Raw genomic sequence first — 10,862 nt, forward strand, 5'->3', positions numbered from 1 at the left:
CACCGGTCTCGTTACCGGTGGCCGCTATCCCTTACCGCCATACTCGTAATGAGGCCCCATGACTTCTGTGTATATACTGTACATACCACTCAAATGTTTAACTCTATGCTCTAACCACCTCTGACTGTACATATTGTATATTACTTCCACAAAATGTATAACTGCAAATTCTATATATATTGTACTCTGTAACCTGTCCTTAAGCGCCATTTTACTCCTGGGTCTGGAGCGCTATATAAATAAACAAACAAATAATGAATCTTTTCTATTTGCCATAGTAACAGTGCCTTGTGCATCCCGGACCAATTCATCCATGGGGCGTTCCCCTTGGAGCCTGGCTGGGGGAACCTGGATGTGAAGTCTGGGCATTGACTATTTTCGCTTGTGGCGAATAGGTCTATAGTTGGAAAATCCCACAGGGAAAAGAGGTGTTCTACGACCTCTTCGTGTAGACGCCACTCGTGTTCTTCTGGCAGTGGGTCTCTGCTCAGTGAGTCTGCTAGAGCGTTGAGTTCCCCTGGAACATGTTGAGAAGCCAGGAACATCTTCTATCTGAGTGCCCATCTCCAGATTTTCTGTGCAAGTCTGGATAGATTTGGAGAACGTGTCCCGCCCCCTTGTTTCTTGATGTAAAACATTGCTCTGGTGCTGTCTGTTAGGATCTGCACTGACAGACTTGTTAAATGGGGTTCGAATGCTTGGAGGGCTTTGAAAACTGCTAGAATTCCAACACATTGATGTGGTTCTGAGCTGTAGAGTGAGACCGCAGACCCTGAGCTGTGTGGTGAAGGGAGTGTGCCCCTCCACCCTGCTAGTGAGGCATCTGTTGTGACCACTGCTTGTATCTGTGAATCGATGAAGGGTTTCCCCTTGGTCAGATTCTCTCTCATCCACCAGTGAAGGTTTTGTACTAGTGTTGGCGAAACAACCACTAGATCGTCCCACTGACCGCTTGCCTGAGACCATTGTTTCACCAACCACTCCTGTATGGGATGCACGCGCAGGCACGCGTGGGGAACCAGGTAAATGCAAGATGCCATCATGCCTATTAAACGCATTGCTTTGCGTACCCTTATCTGGCGGCCGGTCTGATAGTGTGGTATTTGCAATAACAAGTTATTTACTCTCTCCTCTGAGGGAAAGACTAACCCTTCCTTTGTGTTTAGCAGAGCTCCTAAGAACTGTTTGGAGGTGCTGGGCACCAAGCTTGATTTTTTCTTCTCGTTGATCGAGAAGCCCAGTTGAAAGAGGAGGTTGATTGTTGCCTGAATGTTTTGTCTGCAAATCAGATGCGATTCCCCTGTTATGAGCCAGTCGTCCAAGTAAGGGTACAATGGGATTGCCTCCCTGCGCAGGTGCGCTGCCACCACCGCCAGTACATTGGCGAATACCCTTGGAGCCGAGGCTATTCCGAAGGGCAGCACCTTGAATTGGTAGTGATGGTTTGCCATCTTGAAATGCAAAAACCTTCTGTGTGCTGGAAACATTGGAATATGAAAATAGGCATCTTTCATATCCAGTGTTGCCATGTAATCCCCTTTTTTTAAAGGGGGATTACTTCTTGTAGCCTGGCCATGAAGAACTTGTGTGGCTTGACATACTTGCTTGCAGGCCTCAACTCCAATACAGGGCGCATTGTTAGATCTTTTTGGGCACAAGGAAGTAAGTTGAATAAATACCCCCGTTTACCTGGTTGGCCGGGACCACTTCTATGGCGTCCTTTAATAGAAGCGCTGTAATTTCCTCTAGAAGAATCCGTTGATGTTCTTCTGAGTGTACCTTTTGTCTCAGGGGTGATCGCGAGGTCTTTCAAGAAGTTCTACACAGTAGCCATCTGCTACCATTGACAGCACCCATCTGTCTGAGGTAATAACCTCCCATGTGTGGGTGAAGTTGGAATTCATCCTCCTACTGGAGATGCATGGGAGGGTCCTTGGAGTGGAATGTCACTTGCTCTGGGGTGGCGAACCACCTCGAGCTTGGCCTCTGCCCAGAGTTCCACAACCTCTTCGTTGTCCTCATGGATAGCCTTGAAAGGATTGTCCTTGGTTGTTGCCATAGGAACCCTGGCCTTGGTTGTATCCAAATCCCCTCTGAGAATTATGTCCCCGAAAGCGGCGAAAATTGTCGTTGCCCCTCTGCCCCATGGGTTTGTTTGTGAGCTGGCCCAAAGACTTAAGGGTTTCGTATTCATCTATAGCAGTTTTTAGTGCATCTTCTACCGCATTGCCAAAGAGCACATCTTTTTCCACCGGCATATTAATTAAGGTGGCCTGCGTTTCTGGCCTGAAGCCTGATTGGCAAAGCCATGCGTGTCTTTTTAATGATAGTGCCCTCTGCGATGATTCTTCCTGCATTGTCTGCTGCGTCAAAGTTTGACTTTAGGAGACAAGTAGACACCGCTCTACCATCTGCTGCCACCTGGGCTAATTGGGACTTCAGTGGCTCAGGTGCGGAAGAAAGTAATGCAGAAACTTCATCCCACTTGTGGCAGTTGAAACTTGCCAGAAGTGTAGCATTATTTGCAATGCGAGTCGGGTAGGCTGCAGAAGAGTCTACTTTCCTGCCCATTGCATACATATTTTTGCTCTCCTTGTCCGGAGGAGCCTCGGAGGAAGGAAGGGGAGTGCCTGCTCTTTTCTGTGTGGTGGTAACCACCAGGGAGTCCGGTTTTAACTGGCCTCTTATGTAAAGGGGGTCAGAAGGTGCGGGTCTGAAAATATTTTCCACACATGGGATAACAGCCCGTGTGAGGTTGGGTGCCCCCAAAGAAGGTTGGATTCTGCGTTGTACAGACTTTAGTATTGGAATAAATTGTCCTACTGGTTTTTTTTATCTCCCAACAATTGTCCAGCAAAGTCTCTGTCTTCTACCACCTCTTGGGTATCTATGCGGAAGTGTTCTGCCGCTTTAGTTAGAACTTTGTTGAGTAGGGGTTGGTTATCTATAGGGGAGTCTACTACTGGATGATCCTGATTTATGGGTGAATCCCAGGAGTAAATGTTTTCATCCTGGTCTGGGTCTTCATCGTCCCCATCATAGAATTCATCCATAAGTTGAGGATCAGATGTATCAAACACAAGATCCTCCTGTTCTTTTTCTGGATGGACTTCAGTGTCATACAGATCTAAAACTCTGCCTTGAGTTGGGACATCAGTACGAACCCTCTTAGAATGGGATTGAGAGGCAGGGGGTCAGGAGCTTGAAGGGGCTGAGGTGGGTGGGGTGGCCTGAAGGCTTAGAAGCTGGGTAGGATTCTTTTCGAAGAAATTCCCAATAAACTACATCCTACGCATAACCCTGTCGATGTCCTCTGCGGACCAATCTTTCGCGCTTGGAATTACAACTTCAGGCTCGGTGTCGGGAAGACCCATGTCTTCATTAGTTGGTGGGATAGCCTTAGGCCTAGAGTCTTTAGGTCTCCCTTTGGATAGAATGTCTTCTGTATGGGAGGTTTTAGAGTGTGTCTTAAGGCGTTTCTCCCCTCCCCCACCCCCGGCGGTCCCAGAGGAGTGGGAGACTGACTTTTTGGGGCCTGACATCTTGCTTGTTGAAGAACGTCGAATTTTGGTTGTGGGCGCCGAGGTCTCGCCTGCGGACGAATGACCCTCGGATGTTGTTTTTCGTGAGGCACCCTTTCCGTCTTTCGATGTCTTTGTCTTGTCATGCAGCAATCTGGAACGAGATTGCCCAGAGGACTGGGATTCAGTGGACCGTTCATGGGGTGGCGAGCGTTGTTGAGTACTCGACTCATCTTTCGAGTGCCGACTGGGGGTTGTGAGTTTTGTGGTGTGTGTACTTGGAGCGCTACCGCTGCCAGGTGCAGTCCCCACAACATTGCCGCCGGCCTGTCCTACAGGGTCGGGGGCATGCATAGCTACAGCTACTCCGGTGCCCTTGCCGTCCGAAAGTGAGGAGTCACTGCCATCGCTGAAGGCTCCCTCCACCTCCATGGCCTAGAGTTGCCTGGCGTGGTGGGCCCAGCGCTTATTGGAAAGGTCCTTTGACGTCTTCGGCTTGAAGAGCCTACAGGCTTGACAAGACGTCTAGACGTGATCTCTCGGGAGCCAAGTTGCAAACGAGAGGTTTGTCTACCCAGGGGAACTTACGATTGCACTTGGGGCAAAACTTAATATGGGGTGTTCTCCATAATACTGGGTAAAGGTGATAGCAGCTGGGCGAGCAAAGTGTAGGAAGGGGAGAATATGCATTCTACAAATGGCCTAACAATGGCCTCCCCCCCTCTGTCCCTACTGTTTGGGCGCTGAGGCCCGGGGCGGCCTTCCAAGGCCGTACAGTCTGCGCGATGGTCTTCGACAGTAGTCTTCTTTCTGATTCTTTGGCGTGGCATTACGAAGTCGAAGAAAGGATAGAAAGAGAAACTATCTTAATTAACAAAGTCAATGGCTAATTTGCCGAAAGGAACTCCACTATACGCGTCCATCTAGCATGGTGGGAAAAAACAATCTGAGGGACCTCGGCGCGTGAGGTATCATGGGTACAGTGGACGTCACACCCAGGATAGTATTACTGGCACGCCCTGTCGACGTCCCTTTTCGAGTTTCGAAAACAACTGTAATACTCTGCAGCTTCCACTAGATGTTGGGCTTTGCACAGCATGTGATCTAAGCAGATTCCACAAGCCTCAGAAATATATATCTGTGTATTGAATCTGGATGTTCCACGACACATTTTAGCAAACTTGGACCCCGTGAATAGAAGGGCTGAAAGTGTGGCGCAGTAGAATAAAACAGCTGACAGCAAAGGAAGATTAGGGAAGGTTTGTCTGGCCCTTTGTCAAAAGTTGGGGCCGCCAAGAACCTGGTATCTACTTGAGAAGATGCAATGAACATGAGAAGCGAGCCGAGCTCCTGTATGAGGTTTAATGGAAAAACACAAAGTGCCCGGTTCTATTAATTTAGTAGTATTAAATACAATGAAGGAGCTCAAACGTGGTCTCCTGTCACATGTAAATAGACTTTGGGCAAGCTACACCGAGACCATAAGCTAAGGCCATACTCACACTCCCTTTTTATCCTCAGGCACAGTGATGAAAGAACTAATTGACTGGCAGACAGCAGGAGTGATGATGTATGTTGGGTTAATTGGGTGGGGAGGCATGACCAAGCCAACCCTCCAGCACCTGGGGTACCAGCTTGCGTGCTGCTAGCAAGTGGAATATTCCAGAAGGGTACCAACCAATTATAGAGGGCCACATGGCAAAGAGCCCTATAGTTTGAGAAGCCAATAAAATGTGTATTAATATGACACAAAAGAAGACTTGCACTAGGGCTGGTCATAGCTGTCCACCTGACCTTAGAGACCCAATCACAGTCCAGACCCTCATAGAAAGTATACATAGATGTTCCCTTTAAGCCCATCACATCCCCTAGTAGGTTTTCATATTTTGCCACTTAGTATGACGTCACTCATGACAAGTTGAGTTTTTAGTATACAACTTTATTCATGTAAATCGTAGAAACTTATGACTGCGATGTCCGTTGATGCCCGTTGTACTCCCCGTTTTAGACCATTGAAATTAAAACAGTTGTGTCTTTATCAACTTCCTGAGTCAGTCTGATTATTGATGTATGAGTAAGATCTGTTTTCCCCATACACCTCGGATACTGTTACCTCGTCTTAAAGGGCCTATGGGTTCACTTGGTAGCAGAAAGAGGATGGTTTAGTTCCGTCGTTTAGTAGGCTTTTAGTGTTTTCGGAAAATTGGATAACCGCCGCCACTTAGCCGCAGGATCACAAAGTTTCCTGTGGAAAGCGGCCGATGTAGAACTCTTGCAAGAAAATCGATATAGGTGGGACGGGTCCCTCTTTCACACAATCCCTCCAGGTTTCCACAGGCACTGAGCAGACTGAAAGAGACGGTGGCTGATTGGAGGAGGGGACAATCCCGAAGATCTTGAATTGAAAAGCGAATGGTGAGTAGATTGAGGGGACTGGCAAAATAAGGGAATGTGGTAAAAGAAAAGAAACGGGGGTTGGTTAATATATGACGAGGAGCGTCAAAGTGCCCAGTGTCATAACTCAAGGAGCTTTAGGAGTCATTTCAAAACCCAAATGGGTACTTCGACAGCACATGAACAGGTTTATGAGAGGGAATGACTCAACCCCAATTATAGAATTTTAGGGGCTGAGAAGAAAGGAGTATCATAATGAGACATATGTAAAGTCGACGAGTGTCTGTGTACTTTGAAATTGAAAAGAAGTGTCGAGGAACAACAAGAGTAAACTATGAGGTTAAGGAAGAGAAAAAAATTGTTCTCTATCTTTCAGACATTATCGGCGCCGGAAGAATAGGCAGATTTAAATAATTGAGAAGTAGAGCCTTTGAGCCGCGAGGGTGTTGCACGCTCATTTGTTATTTTTCTGAAAGGTATTCTGCGTAAATCAACAGTAAGTATTGATAGTCAATTGAGACTTGTCACAATGGGGGATGCACCTGTGGAAGACACTGCCAAAACACGCACCCAAGCTCAAACAGTATACTGCGGAGTGGGTAAAGGGGAGAGGGATCACTGTCAAAAGCAGTTTTGCAACACATTACCACATACTTGCATTCTGCGTATACAGGGAAGAAATTGGAGAAAAGACTAGCTAGTTCAGAGATCTGGAAGATGTACCAGGAGGAATGAAAGATCTGCCACCTGAGGACTAGATGCTTAACCAGTGTAGCGAGGAAGGTGCTCAGCCTTCTGCTTCCCTTCGCCTAAGTGAACAGCGATAGTACAAAAGATGAAGGATTGTATCCATTAAGGGAATTAAAAGTAGGGGTGTACGAACTTCGGCTTCTAGTAAGTATTCTGCCAAATTCTGGCTGAAAAAAAAACTATTCGGCTCCGGCCGAATAGTGTCTTGCTATTCGGCTCTTGCCGAATACTTTGACATTCTCATTTGAATACAATGCAACATGAACTCAGAAAGGCAAATATAGACTTCAGTTTGCAAAACTGAATAGAATTAGGCCAGACAAATTGCTATCACACAGCTGAAAAAAATCTTATATTGTAATCTGCTCTTTAGGGCATATTTTGTTACAGATGCTTAGACACAAAGGTGCTCATCTTTTATACTTAGCCTGCAACAATACAGGAACATCTTTTCTTTTGGCAAATGTTTAAATGCAATGCACACTTTTTCTCAGTTGGAAAAAACAAACTGAAAGAAATGTGCATAGATACTTTCAATTCCTGTCATGTCACTTCCCATTGCGTACGTCATAGTCCCCCCCCCTTTTTCTTTTCTTAAGGGCTTGAGTCCTGAGTTAACATTATTTGATATTTTATCAGGAATTATAAGTTGCACATGTTTGTGTATTGGCGAGAAAGATTGGCTAGGATAAGTGAGCAGCATTTGTTTGGGTGGGATGAATAGTTGTGAGATGGAGTTCACACATTTCAGATGTTCTCTTGACTTGTGTTCTACATGAGCCGACATTAACCATTTAATACATTTCTATGTGAGCTGCAAAGAAGTTTCGATACGCGACCACATCGACTTTGCAACTGGATAGAGAATGCAAAGCATTTGATTCACAAAGGCAGTCATTTTGCATTTGTGAAGCATCCTACTTTAACTGGCAATGAATATGCAACAATCTCCTGTACATTTGGTCCCTTCATTTTGGTTGAATCTGCTTTATTTCTGGCTTTTATACTTTAAATAAAGATGCTAAATGAATTACAATGAAGAGAAATAAAAGTATACAATGCATTTAAAATGGTGCTTTATTTGTTTTTTTTAATGTGTGTTTTTGGAAGTTTGGAACATGATTTATTAACTAAAGCAAATATTCAGCTTCATATTCGGCTTCAGTTGAATAGTTGACCAACTATTCGGTCTTTGGCCTAATACTAAACATGCTATTCGGAACAGACCTAATTAAAAGCGGCGACAGGATATAGTAATCCAATACATGAACGGCATGCTTATAGTAGTGAGGATAGTCCAGAGGAAACTAAGAGAAAAGAGGAGATTGTTAAGCTCTTGCAAGAGAAAGAGGAGAAAAGCGAACGACCAAATGCGACCTTAGATATAGAATGAGAGATTAAGAGATGGAAAGGAGAAGAGAATAAAGCTGACTAGGTAGCGCTCGTACAGAACGAATGGATGGGTGGACAGATATTGCTCAAGCTCGATGGGAAAAGTTGCCGAACTTCCTCGATAAGGGAAGACAAACAAGATAGAAGAGACAGGGAACTAGACAAACGATTGAAAGATTAACATAAAAGAAAGAATAGACAGGCAAGAACAAATCTATCAAGAGGAGCAGCAAAAGAAGGAAGAACGGGGAGAGGAGCAAAGAAAGTAAGACAACAGGCAGCGAGCAATCGAAGAGCAAGATAGGCAGGAAAGAAAGAGAAGGCAGCACATATTACAGGATAAAAGAATGCAAAGACGAAGGGAAGAAGAAGTGGGTAGAGCAAATGAAAGAAGGGAAGTCAAAAGCCTCAATGGACATGAGTGCAGAGGCTCAAAAGGTATGCAAGTCAAGAATTTTAATACTAAATTTAAGTCCCAGGCTGGTACGTGAAAAGGGACTGGAGGGTACACATTAGCGAGTCCCTTTAGGAATTGAACTATTAACGGTATTTTGAAATATGAAACCTCTTCCGAGGAGCGCTTAAAAATGGATAGCACAGCAAGGTATCCTTTTATTGTTCCTATCTGGAGCCCCAGATTAGCTAGATGTAGCAGAAAAGAAAGCACCATTGGGGTGCCACACTGAAAAGGGTCCACATCCTTGTCTTTGCACCAGTTACTAAACCTATTCCAGCGACATCGGTACAAAGACTTTGTTGCTGGTCTTCTGGCCGAAAGCAAGATTTCCATTACGTCATCCGGAAGATCCCAATCCTTGTATCTCAACCTCTCAGAAACCATGCGTGAAGGTTGAGTGTTTTGACCTCTGGATGGAGAACCCGACCTTCCTCTTGCGAGAGAAGATCCTCTCTTTGCGGAAGACGCATTGGAGGGCAGATGGACATGTCTAGAAGGTCCGGGTACCACGTCCTCCTGGCCCAATCCGGGGCAATTAGGATCATGGTTTTCCTGAACTTTCTCAACCTCCTGATTACTTGAGGAATCACGGGGACTGGGGGAAACGCGTACAGCAGTGGAAACTTCCACTCCACTACGAATGCGTCTCCCAGAGCTCCTCTGAGGAAATTCCCTTGAGCAGTACTCATTGCACTTCCGGTTGATCGCGGTGGCAAACAGATCCACTTGAGGGGTTCCCCAAAGGGCAAAGATCTCCAGAAGGACTTCCTGAGCCAGCTCCCACTCGTGAGAGACCGTGCTCTGCCTGCTCAGAGCGTCTGCCGCCGTGTTCTTCTCTCCGGCTAGGTGAATTGCCGACAGAGAGATTCCTTCTCTTATTGCCCAGAACCAGAGCTGCATTGCCTCTGCACAGTGGCAGTGACCCTACTCCTCCTCTCTTGTTGAGATAGTACATGGCCACTGTGTTGTCCGTCATTATCAGAACATTCTTTCCCTGTACAGAGGGCAGAAAGGCCTTCAGAACTAGTCTGATTGCCCTCAGCTATAATAGGTTGATGTGTAGTTTGGACTCCGATGGAGACCAACGACCGCTGATTGTCAGATCGTTGGTGTGTGCTCCCTACCCCGTGAGTGAGGCGTTTGTCACTACCGTTATCTCCGGCCATGGTTGCCAAAAAGACTCTCCCTTGAGAATGTTGTCATTGCAAGCCCACCATAGAAGATCCTGAGCAACTGCGCTCGGGACTTGCAGAAGATCCGACATATTCCCTGAGAACTGGGACCACTGAGTTCTGAGTGCCCATTGAAGGGATCTCATTCTCAATCTGGCCTCTGGTACTAGAAAAATGCAGGATGCCATGAGGCCGAGCAACCTAAGAAAATCGAAGGCCGGTAGACTTTGGGCATTTTGGAATTTTGTTACCATCTGCTGGATGTGGAGAGCTCTCACTTCGGGAGGCGAGGCTTTTCCCGATGAAGTGTCCAAGACCACTCCGATAAACTGGAGTTTCTGGGATGGTATCATGTGGGACTTCTTGAAATTGAGGGAGAAGCCCAGTTTGTGGAGGAAGTGGCAGGTGATCGAAAGATGTTCCTGAGCTTGTTCTGGAGAACTTGCTCTGATCAACCAGTCGTCCAGGTAGGGATATATGTGAATACCTCCCTTCCTGAGACTTGCTGCCACAACCGCCAACAGTTTGGTGAAAACCCTCGGGGCAGAGGTCAACCCGAATGGCAGAACTCGAAACTGATAATGAGAATTGCCAATCGCGAACCTCAGGTACTTTCTGTGCTTTGGATGGATAGGCACATGAAAGTAAGCATCCTAAAGGTCCAATTATACCAACCAATCTTGGAGTTGGAGAGCCTGAAGGATCTGAGAAAGAGTCACCATCTTGAACTTGTCCTTCCTGAGGAACTTGTTCAAGTTTTTCAAGTCCAAGATGGGTCTCAGTCCTCCGTCCTTTTTTGGGATGAGAAAATATGGGGAGTACCAACTCCTGTTCCTCTCCGCTACAGGTACCAGTTCTATGGCACCTTTCTCTAGCAGGGTTAAAATTTCCTGCAACAGGAGCGGATCCGGAATTTGGACGGAATTGGCTCCCGGTGGATGATTGAGGCCTTTTTAGAAAGGGGAGACAGTAACCTTGGGCTACTGTTTCTAGTGCCCAAGCATCTGAGGCAATGCCCCGCCATTCCTTCAGATGTTGAGATCCTGCCTCCCACTGGTGTTTTGTGTAAAAAGGTCTCAGAGGGATTTGGAGGCGGCTGCAGGAGTGGCTGAGGGTACAGATGCCGCTCCTGAGGCTGATTTTGCACCTCTTCCCCGTGTTCCACGAGGGAAGTTC

This window comes from Ambystoma mexicanum, chromosome 1p (genome assembly GCF_040938575.1).
Source record: "Ambystoma mexicanum isolate Mex_15411 chromosome 1p, UKY_AmexF1_1, whole genome shotgun sequence".
Taxonomy (NCBI): domain Eukaryota; kingdom Metazoa; phylum Chordata; class Amphibia; order Caudata; family Ambystomatidae; genus Ambystoma; species Ambystoma mexicanum.